This window comes from Scyliorhinus canicula, chromosome 14, assembly GCF_902713615.1.
Source record: "Scyliorhinus canicula chromosome 14, sScyCan1.1, whole genome shotgun sequence".
Lineage (NCBI taxonomy): Eukaryota > Metazoa > Chordata > Chondrichthyes > Carcharhiniformes > Scyliorhinidae > Scyliorhinus > Scyliorhinus canicula.
The window spans coordinates 84,099,074-84,111,799 of NC_052159.1; the positions used below are offsets into that span (position 1 = coordinate 84,099,074).

The following is a 12,726-nucleotide window of genomic DNA, read 5'->3' on the forward strand; positions in this document are numbered from 1 at the left end:
ATAGGAATAATATGATTAGGGATAGTCAGCATGGTTTTGTGAAGGGTAGGTCATGCCTCACAAACCTTATCGAGTTCTTTGAGAAGGTGACTGGAAATCAGGTAGACGAGGGTAGAGCAGTTGATGTGGTGTATATTGGATTTCAGTAAAGCGTTTGACAAGGTTCCCCACGGTCGGCTATTGCAGAAATACGGAGGCTGGGGATTGAGGGTGATTTGAGGGATGTGGATCAGAAATTGGCTAGTTGAAAGAAGAACAGAGGGTGGTGGTTGATGGGAAATGTTCAGAATGGAGTTCAGTTACAAGTGGCGTACCACAAGGATCTGTTCTGGGGCCGTTGCTGTTTGTCATTTTATAAATGACCTAGAGGAGGGCGCAGAAGGTTGGGTGAGTAAATTTGCAGACAACACTAAGTCGGTGGAGTTGTAGACAGTGCGGAAGGATGTTGCAGGTTACAGAGGGACATAGATAAGCTGCAGAGCTGGGCTGACAGGTGGCAAATGGAGATTAATGTAGAGAAGTGTGAGGTGATTCACTTTGGAAAGAATAACAGGAATGCGGAATATTTGGCTAATGGTAAAATTCTTGCAGTGTGGATGAGCAGAGGGATCTCGGTGTCCATGTACATAGATCCCTGAAGTTGCCATCCAGGTTGATAGGGTTGTGAAGAAGGCCTATGGTGTGTTGGCCTTTATTGTAGAGGGATTGAGTTCCGAGCCATGAGGTCATGTTGCAGCTGTACAAAACTCTGGTTCGGCCGCATTTGAGTATTGCGTACAGTTCTGGTCGCCTCATTATAGGAAGGACGTGGAAGCTTTGGAACGGGTGCAGAGGAGATTTACCATGATGTTGCCTGGTATGGAGGGAAAATCTTATGAGGAAAGGCTGATGGACTTGAGGTTGTTTTCGTTAGAGAGAAGAAGGTTAAGAGGTGACTTAATAGAGGCATACAAAATGATCAGAGGGTTATATAGGGTGGACAGTGAGAGCCTGCTCCCGCGGATGGAGGTGGCTAGCACGAGGGGACATAGCCTTAAATTGAGGGGTAATAGATATAGGACAGAGGTCAGAGGTAGGTTTTTTACGCAAAGAGTGGTGAGGCCGTGGAATGCCCTACCTGCAACAGTAGTGAACTCGCCAACATTGAGGGCATTTAAAAGTTTATTGGATAAGCATATGGATGATAATGGCATAGTGTAGGTTAGATGGCCTTTAGTTTTTGAGTTCCCATGTCGGTGCAACATCGTGGGCCGAAGGGCCTGTACTGCGCTGTATCGTTCTATGTTCTATGTTCTAAGCTCAAGACTCAATTATCTTGGGAAGCATTTTTTGTTTTAAAAAAACATGAAACATACAATAACCAGCAATATTTGACCTCCACTCTTCCCTCTTTTCTGAAATGATTTGTCACACCCTTGTTCAACATCCAATAATGGATGAACCAAAATCTCCAACTATATGTTGGGAAACCAAAGCTATTGGGTGGGATTCACCGACCCCCCCGCCGGGTGGGAGAATCGCCGGGGGGTCGGCGTGAATCCCGCCACGGCCGTCCTCCCAATTCTCACGCCCCCCCAAAAACCGGCCCGGCATGAGTCGCGGCGCCAGCCTCGGAGAATGGCGGGGTCCGGCGCGACTCGATGGGCGCCGGGGCCGCCCGAATTCTCTGGCCCATGATGGGGCGAAGTCCCGCCCGCCTGTAGCCGTTCCCGCTGGCGTAAATCAGAGTAGGTCCCTTACCGGCGGTACCTGCCAGCGCGGGTGGGCTTCGGGGTTCCTGGGGGGGGTCGTGGGGGAATCTGGCCACAGGAGGTGCCCCCACGGTGGCATGGGCCGCGGTCAGGGCCCACCGATCCGCGGGCGGGCCTGTGCCGTGGGGGCACTCTATTCCTCCACATCGGCCGATGCGGAGACAAACCCTCCCGCGCATGCGCGGGGATGACGCCAGCACGCGCTGTCACTCCCGCGCATGCGCCGACCGGCGGAGGCCCTTCAGCGTCGGTTGGCATGGCGCCAAGCCCTATCCCGCCGGCCGGGCGCCAACCACTCCGGGGCGAGCCTAGCCCCTGAAGGTGCGGAGGATTCTGCACCTTTGAGGCGGTATGACACCTGGTGGTTCATGCCACTCCATTCCGCCAGGCCCCCTCGCCCCGCCGGGTACGGGAGAATCCCGCCCATTGTCTTTGGTAAATGCCACAAACTCCATTCGCTACTCACATACTCCATGGGCGGGATTCTCCCTTCTGGGGAGTCCTCACGGCCGCCGGAAAACGGACAAGAATCACTCCGGACTGTTTCCTCGAAGGTCCGGGATAATTCTCCATTTTCCCAGGGGGCTAGCAGAGCCTCGGCTTGCGTCCCGCAGCTCTGGCTGCCAGCGGGGCCCTGCTAGCCAGACCGCGTGGCCTCACTTGCACGTGGCGGCCGCAAGTGAGTGCGCGCATGGCCGCACGTGGGTCCGCACAAGCGTGCGGTGGCCCACCTAGGTGCAGGCGGAGCCACACAGCGGGGCTCTTGCGGAGGAAGATAGGTCTCTCCCAGATCGGGATGGCCCTGCCGATCGTTGGCCCCCGATCGTGGCCCTGGCCACCGTTGAGGCCCCCCTCCGGAGTCCGATACCCCCCCCACCCTACACCAGGACCGCCACCGCGGCCGCAGGTCCCAGCTCTCGCGTGGTGGTATCACATGTAAACCACGCCGGTGGGGGTTCGGCCGGTCGAGGTTCGGCCGCTCGACTGCGGAAAATCGCCGCAGGGGCCTGTTCCAACAGCCCCTGACAGGCGCTGCGTTGACCGCTCGCATGGGACTGGCGGGTCCGCGGAGAATCGCAGAAGTGCCGTTGCTCCGGATTTCCGGCGTGAACGACTAGTTTCCGCCCCTGCGCCGGGCGCGATTCCGTCACAGAGGGTCAGAGAATCCTGCTCCATACCTCCCCCAGCAGATTTCTGAGGCAGTTTTCAAATTTGGCCAACATTCCCTTCATTACTAAAACCACGTGTTTCCATTATCGCCCATCTCACCCCATTTGCTGCTGAAACCCTCATCTATACCTTTAGACTAGATTATTCCAAGAACCTTTTAAGGACCATTCACCTTTTATCCCTGTGCTCGCTGGCCTATACATGCTCCTGTTTCAGCAATGTTTGCCTCGCACGAGTGCCAGGATATCACTTTCTCCACAGGAAAGAATTTAACCACCACGGCTTGTTCAAATACCATTGCTGAATGGCCCACCAGACTGCCAGGGAGCAGAAACTATGGGTGGAATTCTCCCATTTCAAGACCTCAGGCACAGTACTGATCCGACTCGGTGACACAGGATGTTCCATGAAGATCAGCTCATCATGTAGATGGAGACAGAAACCGGTCTGCCCTGTCAGAGTGATATGCAGTCAAGAGCAGCGCAGCACAATTATAGAAAGTTGTTGCACTCACCTCAAAGTCTCTGGCAAACAGGTGACTGCTTTGAACAGACCATTTATTAGCATTTGGGTTTGCCGCACGAGATGCTAACTGAATTTGCGTCATGGGCCTGCGGGAAGAGCAACTTGCCATTAGGAGAATTGCAATGTGATTTTACGCCAGTGGGTTTCTGACTTTTTTCTCTCCATATGACACCAAACTTGCTGAGGACGGGTTGGGAGAATTCGGCCCTTAGCCATGCCAGCTGTGTAAATACTGTGGTTACAAGAGTTGATCAGATGCTGGGAACTCCGCAGCATTTGACTCACCTCCTGACACCCCAAAACCTGTATTAGGAGCATTATGGAAAGCTCTGCACTTACCTGGATGAATGCCACTCCATCAACACTCGTGATACCATCTGGGACAAATCAGCCCACTTGATTGGTACGGACTTCAACATCCACTCCCTCCATCACCAGCATACAGTGGTATCAGTGTGTACCACTTACAAGATGCACTGTGGCAACTTGTCCAAGCTTCCTTCTGGAGCACCTCATAAATCTGCGACCCTCTCCTTCAGCGATCACTGGCTATTAAGTGTGATTGTCCACCTAAGAAACTCCGTGTTATGGTCATGGATTCTCAGGGTGCTTTCATAGCTGATCAGCCCAATCCCAGAGTCGCATCTCCGATCACACTTGGCAGGTGTTTCCGGGAGATGGAAATTGATCCTTGGTCTAGAGACTGCTTATATTCCTTTCTCAGGCTCCTTTTACAGACCTCCTCTTGCCATCAGGTGTTCTCAAAGAAATGTGTCTCTTCGAACAGGGGGTTCCTTCAAGTAGGTCTCTTCTGAGCAAGGGTCTCCCATACGTTGGCGTCTACCTAGAAGGACAAGGACAGCAGATGCACGAGAATACCACCACCTGCAAGTAACTGAACAGATATTGTGTCTCAGTCTTCACTGTGGACATTACAAATAACATGCCAAAAACAATTGTGAACCAGGAGGTGAAAGGAAGAAAGGAACTTAAAACGATTACAATCACCAAGGAGAAAATTATTAGAACCAAAAGCCGCCAAGCCCCCAACTAATGAGGGATTTCATCCTCGGGTCTTAAAAGAATTGACTACCGAGATGGTGAATCGATTGGTTTGAATTTTCCAAAATGTCCTAGATTCTAGAAAAGTCAATTCAGATTGGAATAGTGAATGTGGCGTCCTCTTCAAGAAAGGAAGGGGACAGAAAGCAGGAAACTACAGGCCAGTTGCCTTAATATTTGCTGATATGTATTATTAAGGATGTTATAATGGGGCACTTAGAACATTACAATGCAATCCTTTAAAAAAATGTTTAGAGTACCCACTTTTTTTAAATAAAGGGCAATTTAGTGTGGCCAATCCACCTATCTGCACATCGTTTTTGGGGTGTGGAGGTGAGGCCCACACAGACCAGGGGGAGAATATGCAAACTCCATACAGACCGGGATCGAACCTGGGTCTCGGTGCCATGAGGCAGCAGTGCTAACCACTGTGCCGCCTATTACAAAGCAGTCCAGCAGTGTTATATGATTTTGTGAAAGGAAAATTATGTTGTGATAAATTTATTGAAATTCTTTAAGTAACCACCAACATTAATAAAGGGGAAAATCGGTGGGTGTGCTTTACTTAGGTTTCCAGAAGGTATTTGACAAGGTGCCATTTGTTACTCTGCAAAAATAGAGATCATGGTGTACGGGGTAAACATATCAAGATTGGTTAACGAACAGGAAACAGGGAAGTAGTAAATGGGTTATTTTCAGGTTAACGTGATGAGTGAAGTGTCCCAGTGCTGGAGCCTCAAATATTTACAATTTATATAAATGACTTGAATGGGGGACTTCCGTGGCAGCGATGACGTAGGAAGCCGCACATTTGGAGCTCCCGTTTCAAACGGACTTTTCGGCTCTTTTTAGAACCAAAAACGGACATTTTTCAACGGTCTCCCGTGGGGAGAAGGTGTGCTGATCGACTTTCTCCGCAGTTCATGACTCGAACTCGGAGTGGAAAGGGGGAAAAAATGGCAGCAGCTCCCCAGAAAAAACGGGGGAAGGAATCCAAGATGGCGGCCGGCGGAGCTCCAAAGGAGTGGAAGCAGTGGGCCCAGGAGCAACAAGCTGCTCTCCTGCGCTGTTTTGCAGATTTCAAGGCTGAGGTACTGAGCTCTCTGCAGGAAACGAACAAAAGGCTCTCGGAGATTCAGACGACCCAGGTGCTGCCATCAAGGCGTTGCAGACACAGGCCACTGAACGAGAGGAGGCGGCCGTGGTCCTCGTGAGTAAGGTGGAGGGGCACGAGGCACTCCACAAGAAGTGGCAAGACCACTTCGAGGAGCTTGATCACCGCATGAGGCGGAAAAATCTGCGGATCTTGGACCTTGCAGAGGGGCTGGAGGGGTCGGACCTGACATCCTACGTGGCTACGATGCTGAATTCGCTAGTGGGGGCTGGGTCTTTCCATCTGCCCCTGGAGCTGGAGGGAGCGCACAGGGTGCTGGCCAGGAGGCCTAAGGACAATGAACCCCCGCGTGCGGTGCTGGCGAGGTTCCACCGGTTCAGTGATCGGGAGTGTGTGCTGCGCTGGGCCAAGAAGGTGAAGAGCAGCAACTGGGAGAATGGGGTAGTATGGATCTACCAGGATTGGAGTGCGGAGGTGGCTATGCGGCGGTCCGGGTTTAATCGGACGAAAAAGGTGCTTTACAAGAAGATGATAAAGTTCGGAATGTTGCAGCCTGCACCCTGTGTGGTAACTTATTTGGACCGGCATTATTATTTCAATTCCCCGGAGGAGGCGTGGGCCTTCGTGCGGACGGAGAACTGGACTTGAACTAGGGGTTGGGGGTTGCGGGGCTCGGTTGTAATACTTTATTGCTGGTTTCTGCTGTTGCTGTGTTCTCTTTTTCTGTACTTTTGCAATTTTGATATGGTTATCTATGGGGGTTGTTGTTCTGTTTTTTTTTGCTGTGGGGGCAGTGTTTGAGTTTTGTATCTTGCGGGGAGAGTTGTCGGGGTTTGTTGTATTCTATGCGGGTTGGGGGTATGGAGTGGGGCTGGTATTTTGGGAGCGCGTCAGAAGGGTGTGGGGGGCAGTGCACAAGCGCGGGCTTTCCTGGTTTCCCGCGCCTGCGGGGCGGGTCGGGTGGAGACGATGGCGGGGGGAGGCGGGGCCTTAACTGGTTCTCCCTGCGCTGGAGCGGTTGCCCTGAGGAGGGATAGGATGGGGAATGATCCCACTTTGGGAGGGGTCGGGTTATTGGCCGGAGTTTCGGGGTCAGCAGAAGTTAGCTGACCCGCGGAAGTACAATGGAGGACGGTTTCGCGGCTAGGAGGGTTCCTAGCCTGGGGGGGGGGGGGGGGGAGACCGTGTTGCTGCTGGCGGGGTCAGGAAGGAGTTGGTGGGGGCCGGGGGGACAGAGGTTGAGGTGTTGTCGCGGTGGGGACTGGGTGGGGGGGGGGGTGCTGGCCTGGGGCGGGCAGTCGACGGGCTATGGCTCGTCAACGGGGGAGGGGGGCGGGACGCCCTCTGATCCGGTTGGTCACCTGGAATGCGAGATGATTGAATGGGCCGGTGAAGCGGTCGAGGGTACTTGCTCATCTGAGGGGGCTAAAGGCAGATGTGGCAATGCTTCAGGAGACCCACCTGAAGGTGGCGGACCAGGTCCGCCTGAGGAAGGGGTGGGTGGGGCAGGTTCTCCACTCTGGGTTGGATGTGAAGAACCAGGGAGTGGCAATTCTGGTGGGGAAAAATGTGTCGTTTGAGGTATCGGAGGTGGTGGCGGATAAGGGGGGTAGGTTTGTTATGGTTAGGGGCAGGCTACAAGGAGAGAAGGTGGTGCTTGCTGGTGTGTATGCCCCAAATTGGGAAGATGCGGGCTTTATGAGGCGTATGTTGGGACAGGTCCCGGATCTGGAGGCGGGAGGTCTGATCATGGAGAGGTGGACTTCAATACGGTGTTGGATCCTTCACTGGATCGGTCCAGCTCTAGGACAGGTAGGAGGCCGGCGGCGGCCAAGGTACTGAGAGGGTTTATGGACCAGATGGGTGGGGTGGATCCATGGAGGTTTGTGAGGCCGAGGGCACGGGAGTACTCTTTCTTCTCCCATGTACATAGGGTCTACTCTCGGATAGACTTCTTAGTGGTGAGTAGGGGACTGATTCAGAGAGTGGAGGAGGCCGAGTATTCGTCCATTGCAATCTCCGACCATGCTCCGCATTGGATAGAGTTGGAGATGGGGGAGGTGCGGGACCAGCGCCCGTTGTGGCGGTTGGATGTGGGGTTGTTGGCAGAGGAGGTGGTGTGTAGGAAGGTCCGGGCAAGTATTGAGGGGTACCTCGAGGTGAATGATACGGGGGAGGTTCAGGTGGGGGTGGTCTGGGAAGCCCTGAAGGCAGTGATTTATGGGGAGCTGATATCCATCCGGGCACACAGGGAGAGGAGCGAGAGGGATAGACTGGTGGGAAAGATGCTGGAGGTAGACAGGAGGTACGCAGAGGCACCAGAGGAGGGACTGTTGGGGGAGTGGCGCAGCCTGCAGGCTAAATTTGATTTGCTGACCACTAGAAAGGCGGAGGCACAGTGGAGGAAGGCACAAGGGGCAGTGTACGAACATGGTGAAAAGGCGAGTAGGATGCTGGCTCATCAGCTCCACAAGCGGGATGCGGCTAAGGAAATTGCTGGAGTGAGAGACAAGAGTGGGAATGTGGTGCGGAAGGGGGTAGAGGTGAATGAGGTCTTCAAGGACTTTTACGGGGAACTGTACTGGTCGGAGCCAACGGTGGAGAGGAGGGGAATGGAGAGGTTTCTCGACGGGCTTTCTTTCCTGAAGGTGCAGGAGGAGCAGGTGGAGGGGATGGGGGCGCCGATTGAGCTGGAGGAGCTAGTTAAGGGGATCGGGCAGATGCAGTCTGGGATGGCACCGGGGCCGGATGGGTTCCTGGTGGAATTTTAATAAAAAGTTTTGGACCTAGTGGGCCCCTTGCTGGTGCGGACACTTAATGAAGCGTGGGAAGGGGGGACTTGCCCCCAACTATGTCACGGGCGCTGATCTCGTTAATCTTAAAGAGGGACAAGACCCCCAGCCAGTGTGGTTCATACAGGCCCATATCTCTCCTCAACGTAGATGCCAAGGTGCTGGCAAAAATCCTGGCCACCAGGATAGAGACTGTGTTCAGGGGTTGTGCACGAGGACCAGACAGGGTTTGTGAAGGGAAGCAGCTGAACAGCGAATGTGCAGAGAGTGTTGAATGTCATCATGATGCCCGGCGATTGAGGGGGAGCAGAGATAGTGGTGGCGCTGGATGCGGAGAAGGCCTTCAATAGAGTGAGTGGGGGTACTTATGGGAGGTGTTGGGGAGTGTTGGATTTGGTGAAGGGTGTATTAGATGGGTGAGGCTGCTATACGCGGCCCCGATGGCGTACGTGGCCATGAATGGGAGGAGGTCGGAGTACTTCCGGCTTTACCGGGGACCAGGCAGGGTTGCCCCCTGTCCCCCTTGTTGTTTGCATTGGCAATCGAGCCACTGGCGATGGCTTTGAGGGATTCAGAGAGGTGGAGAGGTTTGGTGCGAGGTGGGGAGGAACATAGGGTGTCGTTGTATGCCGGTGACCTGTTACTGTATGTGGAGGACCCGGTGGGAGGGATGCCGGGGGTGATGGAGCTGCTAGCTGAGTTGGGACTTTTTCAGGTTATAAACTAAATTTAGGCACGAGTGAGGTGTTTGTGGTGCACCCTGGAGACCAGGAGGAAGGAGTTTGGTAGGCTCCCACTTAGGCGGGCAGGGGAGAGTTTTAGGTACCTGGGGGTGCAGAGTGGCCAGGGACTGGAGGACTCTTCACAAACATAATTTCACCAGGCTTGTAGATCAGATGAAGGAGGAGTTCAAGAGGTGGGACATGCTGCCATTGTCGTTGGCGGGGAGGGTGCAGTCCGTCAAAATGACGGTGCTTCCGAGGTTCTTGTTCCTCTTTCAGTGCCTGCCCATCTTCAGTCCCCAGAGCCTTCTTTGAGGAGGGCGACTATCAGTATTTTGAGCTTGTGTGGGCACATGGGACTCCGAGAGTGAAGAGGGTTTTCCTGGAGGGATAGAGGCGGGCTGGCACTGCCCAACCTTTTGGGGTACTATTGGCGGCCAATGTGTCAATGGTGCGTAAAATGGGTGATGGAGGGGGGAGGGGGCGGCATGGGAAAGAATGGAGATGGCGTCATGTAGAGGTACGAGCTTGGGTGCCGATGGTAACGGCGCCGTTGCCGCTCTCCCCTAAGAGGTTTACCACGAGCCCGGTGGTGGCGGCGACCCTAAGAATCTGGGGACAGTGGAGACGGCATAGGGGGGGAAACAGGTGGCGCGAAGGAGGCTCCATTGGGTGCAATCATAGGTTCATCCCGGGGAACAAGGATGGGGGATTTAGGGGGTGGCAAAGGTGGGCATCATTAAATTGAGGGACCTGTTTATTGGCGGGAGGTTTGCGGGCCTGGGGGAACTGGAAGATAAATTTGGGCTTCCCCAGGGGAACATGTTCAGATACTTGCAGGTAAAGGCGTTTGCTAGGCGACAGGTAGAGGGATTCCCTTTGCTGCCCTCGCGGAGGACGATGGACAGAGTGCTTTCGGGGGTGTGGGTCGGAGAGGGGAAGGTGTCTGACATCTATAAGGTAATGCAGGAGGTGGAGGAGTCGTCAGTAGAGGAGCTGAAGGCTAAATGGGAGGGGGAACTTGGGGAGCAGATAGAGTACGGGACTTGGGCGGATGCCTTGGAGAGAGTCAACTCTTCCTCTTCATGTGTGAGGCTTAGTCTCATCCAATTTAAGGTGCTGCACCCGGCCCACAAGTCCGGGACTAGGATGAGTAGGTTCTTTGGGGGCGAGGACAGGTGCACCAGATGTTCGGGGAGTCCAGCGAATCATGCCCATATGTTCTGGGCATGCCCAGCACTGGAAGAATTCTGGAAGGGGGTGGCGGCGAGGGTGTCGGGGGTGGTTGGATCCAGGGTCAAACCAGGGTGGGGACTCACGATTTCCGAAGTTGCGGTGGAGCCGGGAGTGCAGGAGGCGAAAGAGAGGGCCGGTGTTCCTGGCCTTATGCGTCCCTAGTAGCCCAGCGGAGGATCTTGCTGCAGTGGAAGGATGGCGATGCCCCCAAGTGGTGGGCGACCTGGGTCAATGACAATGGGTGGGATTTATGAAGCTGGAAAGTGGTCAAATTTGCCCTGAGAGGATCAGTACAAGGGGTCTATAAAATGGGGCAGCCCTTTTTGGACTTCCTGGCTCAAAGATAGGTATCTTGGTCAATAGCAGCACACCCCGTGGGGGGGATGGAGGGGGGGGGGGGGGGGGGAGGGGGGGGGGTGGGGGGGGGGGTGGGGGGGGGAAAGAGAGAGAGAGAGAGAGAGAAAGGGTTTGGGAGGGGGGGGGGCGGTGTTCCTCATTATAGTTTCTATTGTTTTCGCTACGGTTTTCATGTAACTTAACATTGTGTTTAATTTAAGTTTGTTAATATGTTGGGAGTTGTTCAATATAATAGAGGAGGGGCAAAGGTGATGATTGTTGTCATTATTGTTATTGTTGGTATTTTAGTATGGTTTGATGTTGTTGTATAAATTCAAAAAATTTTCAATAAAAATTATTTTTAAAAAAAATAAATGACTTGAATGAAGGGACCGAATGTATGGTTGCTAAATGTGTTGATAATACAAAAAATAGGTAGGAAAGCATGTTGTGAAGAGGACATAAGGAGTCTTCTAAGGGATATAGATAGGTTAAGTGAGTGGGCAAAAATTTGGCAGATGGAGTATAATGTGAGAAAATGTGAATTTGTTTACTCTGGAAGGAGGAATAAAAAAAATCAGCATATTATTTAAATAGAGAGAGATTGTAGAACTCGAAGGTTCTGGATGTCCTGGTACATGAATCACAAGTTAGGATGAAAGTACAGCAAGTGATTAGGAAGGCGCATGGAATGTTGTCAATGGTGTGAGGGAACAGAATATAGGAGTTGGGATGTTTTGCTGTACTGGGGAGACCAGATCTAAAGTACGATGTACAATTTTGGACTCCTTGCTTAAGAAAGGATAAATAAAAAGCAGTTCAGAGAAAATTCAGCCATCTGATACCTGGGATGATGTGGTTATCAAATGAGCAAAGGTCAGACATGCTGTGCCTTGTATTCAACGGACATTAAAAGAATGAAAGGTGATCTTATTGAAACGTGCAAGTTACCAACAGGACTTGACAGAGGAAATGCTAAAAGGATGATTCCTTTTGTGCAAGAAACTAGAACTAGGGGACAGTTAAAAAATATATAAGATGCAAATGAGGAGGCATTAATTTCTCTGTGCGCCGTGAGTCTTTGGAATTCTCTTTTCCAGAGAACGTTGGAGGCAGGGTAGTTGAATATTTTTAAGGTAGAGGTAGATAGAATATTGACAATAAGAAAGTCAAAGTTTATCAGGGATAAGCGTTGGGCCACAATCTGATCAGCCATGATCTTATTGAATGGTGGAGCAGGTTCGATGGGCCAAATGGCTCCTAACTTTTATGTTACCCCAATGGCACACATCCTGACTTGGAACTACATTACCTTTTCGTTCATTGTCACGGAGTGTGGCTGCACCACATGGACTACAGTGGTTCAAGGTGGTGGCTAACAAGCAACTTTTGGGATGAGTAATGCCGTTGCAACATCATTCACATCCCAAGAACAAATTTTTAAAATGTTTTAAATTTCTTCATCCCTGCATGACCTCTCTTCTTTCTCATCGTTTTAAGTACCTCCAGCTATAAAACTGTCTGACCTTGGTGTGCTGCTTGTGTATCCCTGATTTTAATCACTCCACATTTGTTGTACCCAAGGTACTGTCGACCAGTGTATTTATTCAAGTTTTACCTCGGGTGTTTTTATTTACGAGGCAACAAACCACAAAACACAAGAGTTCAAAATGCACAATATTTATTAACACAATTAGCCTTTAGATTACCCACAAAATACTAGAGGTACCCAAGATCAGTGTATAGGTTATGGATCTGATTGCTGGAATTCCTCTGGCCCAATCTTCATGAAGTGTTTCTCACTGCGGTCTCTTTCTTCCTTATAGTCTGGTCTTCACTTCTCCAATCTGGTCAGTCTTCGCTCCCGAGGGTTCTGGCTTGTGCCCTTCTCATTTCCTGTGTCCTTGTGCCAGTGGGGTTATTCAAAAAGAGCTGTTATTGTTCAATGGCCCTGCCCGGTGTCCATCTCCCCGTGCCATGTCTGGACTTACACCTTGCCAAATAAGGTAAGGCCGAGA

General features: G+C 52.0%; 1 protein-coding gene across 2 annotated transcripts in view; it reads left to right on the forward strand.

Moving 5' to 3' along the window:
* ccdc83 (coiled-coil domain containing 83) overlaps positions 1 to 12,726 on the forward strand; it is a 116,271-nt gene that overhangs the window by 100,206 nt on the left and 3,339 nt on the right. The window lies entirely within an intron of this gene.